The sequence below is a fragment of the Symsagittifera roscoffensis genome, chromosome 6 (genome assembly GCF_963678635.1).
Source record: "Symsagittifera roscoffensis chromosome 6, txSymRosc1.1, whole genome shotgun sequence".
Taxonomy (NCBI): domain Eukaryota; kingdom Metazoa; phylum Xenacoelomorpha; order Acoela; family Convolutidae; genus Symsagittifera; species Symsagittifera roscoffensis.
In genome coordinates, this window is record NC_087067.1 from 1,783,032 (window position 1) to 1,790,934 (window position 7,903).

Genomic DNA, 7,903 nt, shown 5'->3' on the forward strand with positions numbered 1-7,903 from the left:
CAAAGAACTCATTTTGACCAAATTTTTTGAAAAAACAGGTCAAAAATGCCGTCAAAAAAGTTTAGGCCAACAAAAAAATGATTTCGTAAAACTTCGCAGTAAAAAAAATTCAAACTTATTCACTCGTTCTGTGGACTTGTTCACAACCAGAGATAGGTGATCATGAAAATTTGTTCTTGAAAACTGACCTTGAAAATTTGCTCTTGAAAATTGACCTTGAAAATTTGCTCTAAAAAAAGTGACCTCGAAAATTTGTTCATGAAAACTGACCTTGAAAATTTGTTTTTGAAAATTGATTTTGAAATTTTGTTCACAGCAAGCGATAGGTGACCTTGAGAGTAAAGAAGACAGGGTGTCGATGATGTTGGATGAAGCGGAGGAGCTGAGAGCATCTCCTAGTGTTGTTAGGCAGGCGCAGGAGCAGAGGAATCAGATCAGAGACACCATGCAACTCATCAAGGCCAAATTGGACAAAGCTGGTAACTAATTATAATTAGAAGCAAAAAGTTCGGGCGGACAAAATTAATTAAAAAGAACAATTGATCTGCTTTGTGAAAAATTTGCATGCAAAAGCTAAATTTTCGTCCCAGAGTTGCTCCGGAAAATTCTTATTTTTTTTCCTTACAAAAGCTCGTGTCTCTCAAAAGTGATATATTTCTTCTTTTAAACAATCGGGTCGGCAGGATTCTGTGAATAGCAATATGAGTACGTTAACTTTGATGAATTTTGTCCAAGTGGTGATATTGTTCCACAGAATTTGATATATATTGTCCATGTTGATACTTTTTTGACAAAATTGGCTAACTGGAGTAAATGACTCAGGTCCTCCCATGGGACTGGTAACTTTGTTATTCTGCCAAAAAAGTAATTCTTTCTCAAGTTTGATTTGTTACTGTTTGGCTATACCACACGAAATTGTTCCATTAGTACAACTGATTATAGATAAACTACTGCAAAAAAATTTGAAAGTAAATAAAAGAGTTGTTCTCAAAATTAAAAAAATTAAAAAGGATCATATGGGTTCCATCAGAACGCCGAAACACCGCGGTCAGACACATGTACGTGTGATGATCAAAATGTTCGGAGCTACCTTGAGAAATTATTTTCAGCTACCTGATGCAACACTACAGCGCAAAAGAAGATCTTCGATTGTTTAAAAGAAGAAATATACCACTCTTGAGAGACACGAAATTATCCCAGATGTTTTTTGATCTATTATATCCGCCGGAGAAGACAAAATGATTTGAAATTTTCCTAACCAAAGGTGAAACTACGACTTTAAAAGTAAATTTTTAACCGAGACCTTACCTTCACTGAAAGCACCGAATGTGACGTAGAAGAGCAAAACCTAAATCACAATCTTCTCAAGATGACAAATAGTTTGCAACAATCTTGATTTTTAGTACATAAACACTTAACTATCTTATGATATCTAATGACAAGAGGAAGCCAACAACAATTTTAAACTCATTAATTGGATGAATGGTACGAGAATTTTTTTTTCGAGATAATTGGAGATCTTTCCAGCAAAGGACTGAAATTTTACTTGCAGTAAATGTAGAGGGAACTCCAGAAAATTGCATACCACGTTGTTAAAACCTCTTGTCTGTTTATAAATTATCACAAGACTGCTCGTATCAGGGCGAAGCCCTGAATGTCCCGACTGCCTTTTAAGGTTTATGGAGCAGTAATAACATTAAAAAATTAAATGTAATAAAACAAAATGAAAATTTTTTTTCTCTAAAATTTGAAATTTTTTCTGAAAATCATCCCCCCACACGCCATATAAAGTACCAAAATATAGATTTCGCTCCTTGTAACAAACCAATTATGGCAAATAAGCTTCTTTCAACCAATTTGGAACGATTTCTAAGACGGAATAACTCTCCGCTTACGCGTTAATAGCGCGAATTATATGATTGTCCCAAATTGGCCAAAATGGCAATCTTTAAACCCCTATAACTTTACGAAAAATGATCACAGGTGAAATATTTTTTCAAATTTGAGCTCATGACAACAATACCTTTCGAATGATATAAAAAAATTCCGTCAAAAATAGCTAGTTAAAAAGTAGAAATTTGTCTGAAGAAAAAAAAACCCACCCCGAGCACAAATATTCCGTTACTTTCGTATCGAAATTCGGAACAATAAATAAACAAGATGTCATTATTCCTGCGGAAGCTTGAAATGCAAATTTAAACAGTGTAGAGAAATAACAAGACTGCTCGTATCAGGGCAAAGCCCTGAATGTTCCGACTGCCTTTTAAGGTTTATGGAGCAGTAATAACATTAAAAGTTTCATTGAAATAAAACAAAATGAAAAAAAAATTTCTAAAATTTGAAATTTTTTATGAGAATCATCCACCCACACGCCATATAAAGTACAAAAGTATAGATTTCGCTCCTTGTAACAAACCAATTATGGCAAATAAGCTTCTTTTAACCAATTTGGAACGATTTCTTAGACGGAATAACTCTCCACTTACGCGTTAATAGCCAAATTATATCGCGCGTTAATTGTCCCAAATTGGCCAAAATGGCAATCTTTAAACCCTCATAACTTTATGAAAAATGATCACAGGTAAAATATCTTTTCTTTAAATTTAAGCTCAGGACAACAATAGCTTTCGAACGATGTAAAAAAAAATTCCGTCAAAAATGGCTAGTTAAAAAGTCGAAATTTGTCTGAAGAAAAGAAAACCCACCCCGAGCACGAATATTCCGTTACTTTCGTATCGAAAGTCGGAACAACAAGACTGCTCGTATCAGGGCAAAGCCTTGAATGTTCCGACTGCCTTTTAAGGTTTATGGAGTAGTAGTAACATCAAAAATTTAAATGCAATAAAATAATCTGAAAAAAAAAATTCTAAAATTTGATTTTTTTATGAACTCATCCCCCCACACGCCATATAAAGTACAAAAGGATAGATTTCGCTCCTTGTAACAAACCAATTATGGCAAAAAAGCTTCTTTCAACCAATTTGGAATGATTTCTAAGAACGACTAACTCTCCGCTTACGCTTTAATAGCGCGAAATCTATCGCGCGTTAATTGTCCCAAATTGGCCACAATTGCAATCTTTAAACCCTCATAACTTTACAAAAAATGATCACAGGTAAAATATCTTTTCAAACTTAAGCTCAGGGCAACAATGCCTTTTGAATGATATAAAAAATTCCGTCAAAAATGGCTAGTTAAAAAGTCTAAATTTGTCTGAAGAAAAAAAAACCCACCCCGAGCACAAATATTCCGTTACTTTCATATCGAAAGTCGGAACAATAATGAAATCTCAAATTGAACTTATCGACTCTAAGAATGACGGCTACTCCGTTTTGAACGTTACATTAATCCATGACAGCGACGGAAAAGAAACGACAAAATTTCTAGATACTGGACTTGGATATGTAAATGAAGTTCAATATTCCAGATGTGACTCAGCGCGCCTTGTGTAAATTTTCTAAAGAAAAACCAACAACACAAGTTAGAAAGCTGCCCCTGGAACAGTGAAAAACCTCTGCTGTGGATTTACAGAGGACACAATAAATTTTATTAGAATTTTTGTGAGCCAAATTTGTTTATGGATTGGTTTCAAGCTTTTGTGAAAGTTGGACATAAAAAATTTTGGGAAACGATAATTTATCTTAATTGATGGTAAAATTACTAAACTTAAAGTTACCAATTGATAGTCAAACAATTCGTAATTGTATTCCATTGCAATTAAAAATCAAAAAACTAACCCATTGCAAAGCGTCTTAGGAATAATTAAAAATTAACAAAATAAAAAATCTTGTTTTCACGAAATTTTCATGCCAAAATAATCAAAAAGTAAACGCATCCCATCAAATTAATGAATAATCGAATAGAAAAGCTTCCAAAATTTTAATTCTAAGAAATTTAATTCAAGTATACTTGAACGCCTTATAACTGGCGCATGATTTTGGACTTTAGTTCAGTTGCTTTCAGGAGAACTTTTGTTAGGCAAAGACACTTTGAACAGAAAAATTGTTGTTATTAAAACATCCAAAAAGCTCGTTTGTACGAAGTAATTGCGCAACTTTATAAGGCTCCGAAAAAACCTTCATCACGGTTTTTTTTAGTTTTGACAGTTTTGGGAACAGCCAAATAGCCATCTTCTAGCTGCCTTTCCACTCTTTTAAATTGCCATTTTGTTTTTGAAAAAAAAAAGAAATCTTTAATTTTACTCAATCATTCAGATCACTTAAAAGTACACACTGGAGTAAAATGAAACAAATCGTGTTTTTACGAAACAGCCCAAAACAAAATAGTCCGAAAAATTATATCAAAGTCCTGAAAAACTGTCCCATACAAAACAGTCTCAAAAACAGTCCCATTGATAGAAGTGATAATTCTTCCAAAAACTGAAAAGGAAAATTCCCGTGGATTAAGAAATTTATTGGATATACTCAATCAGGATAATATTTGGTAGTATAGCGGATGAAATAGAACAAACTAGATATGAGCAGCGTCCACTGGTTAAAAGCTAAAATCCGCAAAATATACAAGTTAACACAAATAACAAATGGACTTTTTGTTTCTTTTTCCAGTCAAACACAAACAGGTTGATCAAGTTATTTTTTTGTGAACACTTGTAACCACTCAATAGAACACTGTTAACTCGCTATAAACTGAAATTGTTTTTAATAACATAAATTATGAGTTTCTACTTTTTGAAGGGTATGCATACATTAAATCTCGAATACTGTCAGACAACTATCTCTCCTGGCGCTCTGCATAAAGCAGTTGCATGGGATATGTGCATAAAAAGGAGGACTCCATCGAGATCTCTAACGATCATTGCCACATCTGCGATCCGATTATTATCGAAAAACGTAAGTTCAAGAAAACGCTTAAAGATCGAGCAGCAGTTTCGTATGTAACAGCGCAGCAAAACACTTTCTGCAGCCCAGCGCGATGTTAACCCAGAAACAGCTGTTCATTTACCAAGTTACTGTGCTAACCACTAAACTGTAAACGGAGATCGTCGCGATGGCAGAGACAACTTCGTTGACTGGCTTTGAATTACCTCTGGCCTGCGGTGGAAGATTGGTTCTGCGATGGAACGTTTTCGATTGCTCCGATTGTATTCTACCAATTTTATACAGAACGCGCTTCAGTTGCAGAATGTCTTTTATATCTCGTTTACGTTCTGCTTCCTGGCAAAAGGGAGACAAGTTACCGTTGGCTTCTCAAGGTTCTAAGAGTTGAGTCCCCAAATCGCGTTGCAATTGATTTTAAAATAGCAGTACGAAGCTCTAATACAGCTACCCATCAGAGCCCTCAATTTTAATTTTGTTTCATTTATATGAGTCAAAGCGTTTGGCGACATGTTCAGTGCCAGGCAAGACTCACAATTACAAAAATGATCTTAATTTTCGTGAGTTTTTTTGAATGCTTCTGTCAATAGGGTTTCTGCCCATAGAAGACGTCCCAGTGCCTTTGACCTTTTTCAAGGTCAAGCATCCGAAGACAGTCAACCAAATTTCATTTTTTTCGGGGACGTCTATTTTTTTAGTTTGGTTTCTCAAGGACGACAGAAGCCCAGACTTGAAATAGAGCAATGGAGTTGCCATCACGGAGTAAAAAAAAACAAATTTCCTCGCACCAAAAACGCTGTAGAAGGTTGGAACAGAAACTTTGTGAAGCTAGTCAACAGCAAGCAGCCGTCGTTTCCAAAACTCAACGCATCGAGAAGATCACGTATGAACAAAAAAACGCGGAAATTTTACTAGAAAAAATGTGCGCAGGACGAAAAGATCCAAAAACATTAAATACCAAAAACTCAACCAAAACTTAACGGCTATGATTAGGTCAAATCAATCCAACAAAAAAATTGAATTTGTTAGGAGTTGTACAATATAACTTGGAACATTAAATTTTATGTATTTTTGTTATAAAATAAATTGAAAATTAAATAATAATGTAAAAATAAACCATAACACACGTTTTTTTTGTTTTCAGTTTTTTATCACAACATTGCAAAGCAGTAAAAAATAATTTCCCTGATTTTTCAAAGTTAAGCTAGAGTCAATTCGAAACCGGCAAAATACTGGATACATACAAGGTGGTGATTTTTCTTTCCCCTCGCCCAACTCTCTAAGTTTGAGCCCATTTTTTGTTCCCGTCACATTTCCATGCTATATTTAACCAAACTTCAGTTTTTCGGAAAATTGAAATCTTTTTGTGCCATCGGCGATTCAAACTCATTTTTGTAAATCATTTCTGTCGGCGCCAAAAGATCAAGTCAAAAGTATCAAATAGTTTTGAAATTTTTTGTACGTGACTGTTTTTTAGGACTTTGTTTTGAAGTTTCGGACTGATTTGTATGGGAATGTTTTGTATATGCGCCGAAAGTATATGTAAGATCACTTTTTAATGCTTTAACTTTGAAACCAGTTAACTTATTTTTGCGAGTTCTTTTTTTTTCTTGTACTTCAGCTATTATAAGTTGTAACGATGGAGTATTTCTCGAAAGGCCTATTTTCTGAACTTGTAACAACAATTTTTGACCACCAAGCCTCTTATTTTGGATGACAATTTGAAAAAAAAATTGTTGAAAATAAGGTTTAAAATTGATGTTATGCACCCATAAAGTCGTCTTTTCTGCTTCACCTACATGTAGAACTATTGAACTAAAATTTTGATAAAATTGTTGAAGAAAAGTTTAAAACCGATATGACCAAAAAAAAATTAAGGAAAATAAAAACAAGTACATTGGTAACTCGGCTGTGGTACCTTGTTTGATAAATTAACATGTTTTGTAGAGTCCGAAAAATCTAAACTGGAGCAGTTTCGACAAGATCTCTCAACCCTGGAAGAGTTCACGTCACGAGTGGATGCCAGAAGTCTCTCCATACCTGCCAAAGTGGCCACTGTTTCAGAGGTTGCCGGACTCAAGCACGAATTCCAGGTACCAATCACAGGGACGTTACTCCGCGGTTGTCGATTTAGACCAGAGCCGCTCGTTTATTGTTCTTTTTCAAAATAGAAGAACGCGTGGCTAGTTTTGGGAGGTTGCGCGCCTTAATCGTAAACCAGTCAAGACTTCGAGCCTTTCCTGGTCAATCAAAATTTTCTCTTTGGTACAATTTTACAACATCCAACGATGACCTACGGCTACGGGCCCTAATTTTTAGCATAAATGAAACCATAATATGAGGTTTTAGGTGTCTTTTTTTTAAATGGATTCCTAGTATTTCTTCATTGGTTAGTGACTTTCTAGACAATTTTAAAAACTGACAGCTAAGATATTTCTGTGATGTTAACTAAATGAAAAAGCGCCTAAATTGTTCCCGAAGTTAAATTTGCTGCTGTAAAGCTCGCCAAAATGTCTCACCAAAACCCAAAACTATAAATTATAAATGGTGTCTGTCACAAATAGCGAAACTGCTCTTTCTCATTTATCATTTTTTTCATTATTTTATTGAATTTCTTATTATTTCAGGCCTTTGACAGAGAAAAAAAATCGGTGGAGGCGCTTCTTCAAAACATGGTAACCTTAATGGGAACCGAACCTTGTCTGAGCTCAATGGAAAACCAATTGCAGGTACGTATTCTGTTACCAACCAAAATTTAAAAAAACAAACGTTCTAATTTTGGTTCGGAAAACAATAAATAGTGTATCAAACTTATCATATTTAACTTTCAAGACAGTTTAGGCCCAGAGACTTCACAGTTGTGGAAACTTTAAAAAAGTAATACAAAAACTATAATTTTTTTTTTCAAAATTGAGAAAATTATTGAAGCTTTTGTTTTAGGAAGCAGAACAGAAATTTGAACGCGTTTCCAAATGTGTCACTAACGATTTGAAGTCGTACAGCGAACTTCAGGAGTCAATAAACAGCTTCGAAATGGCACGAAGACAGATTACAGCTGAATTAGACCA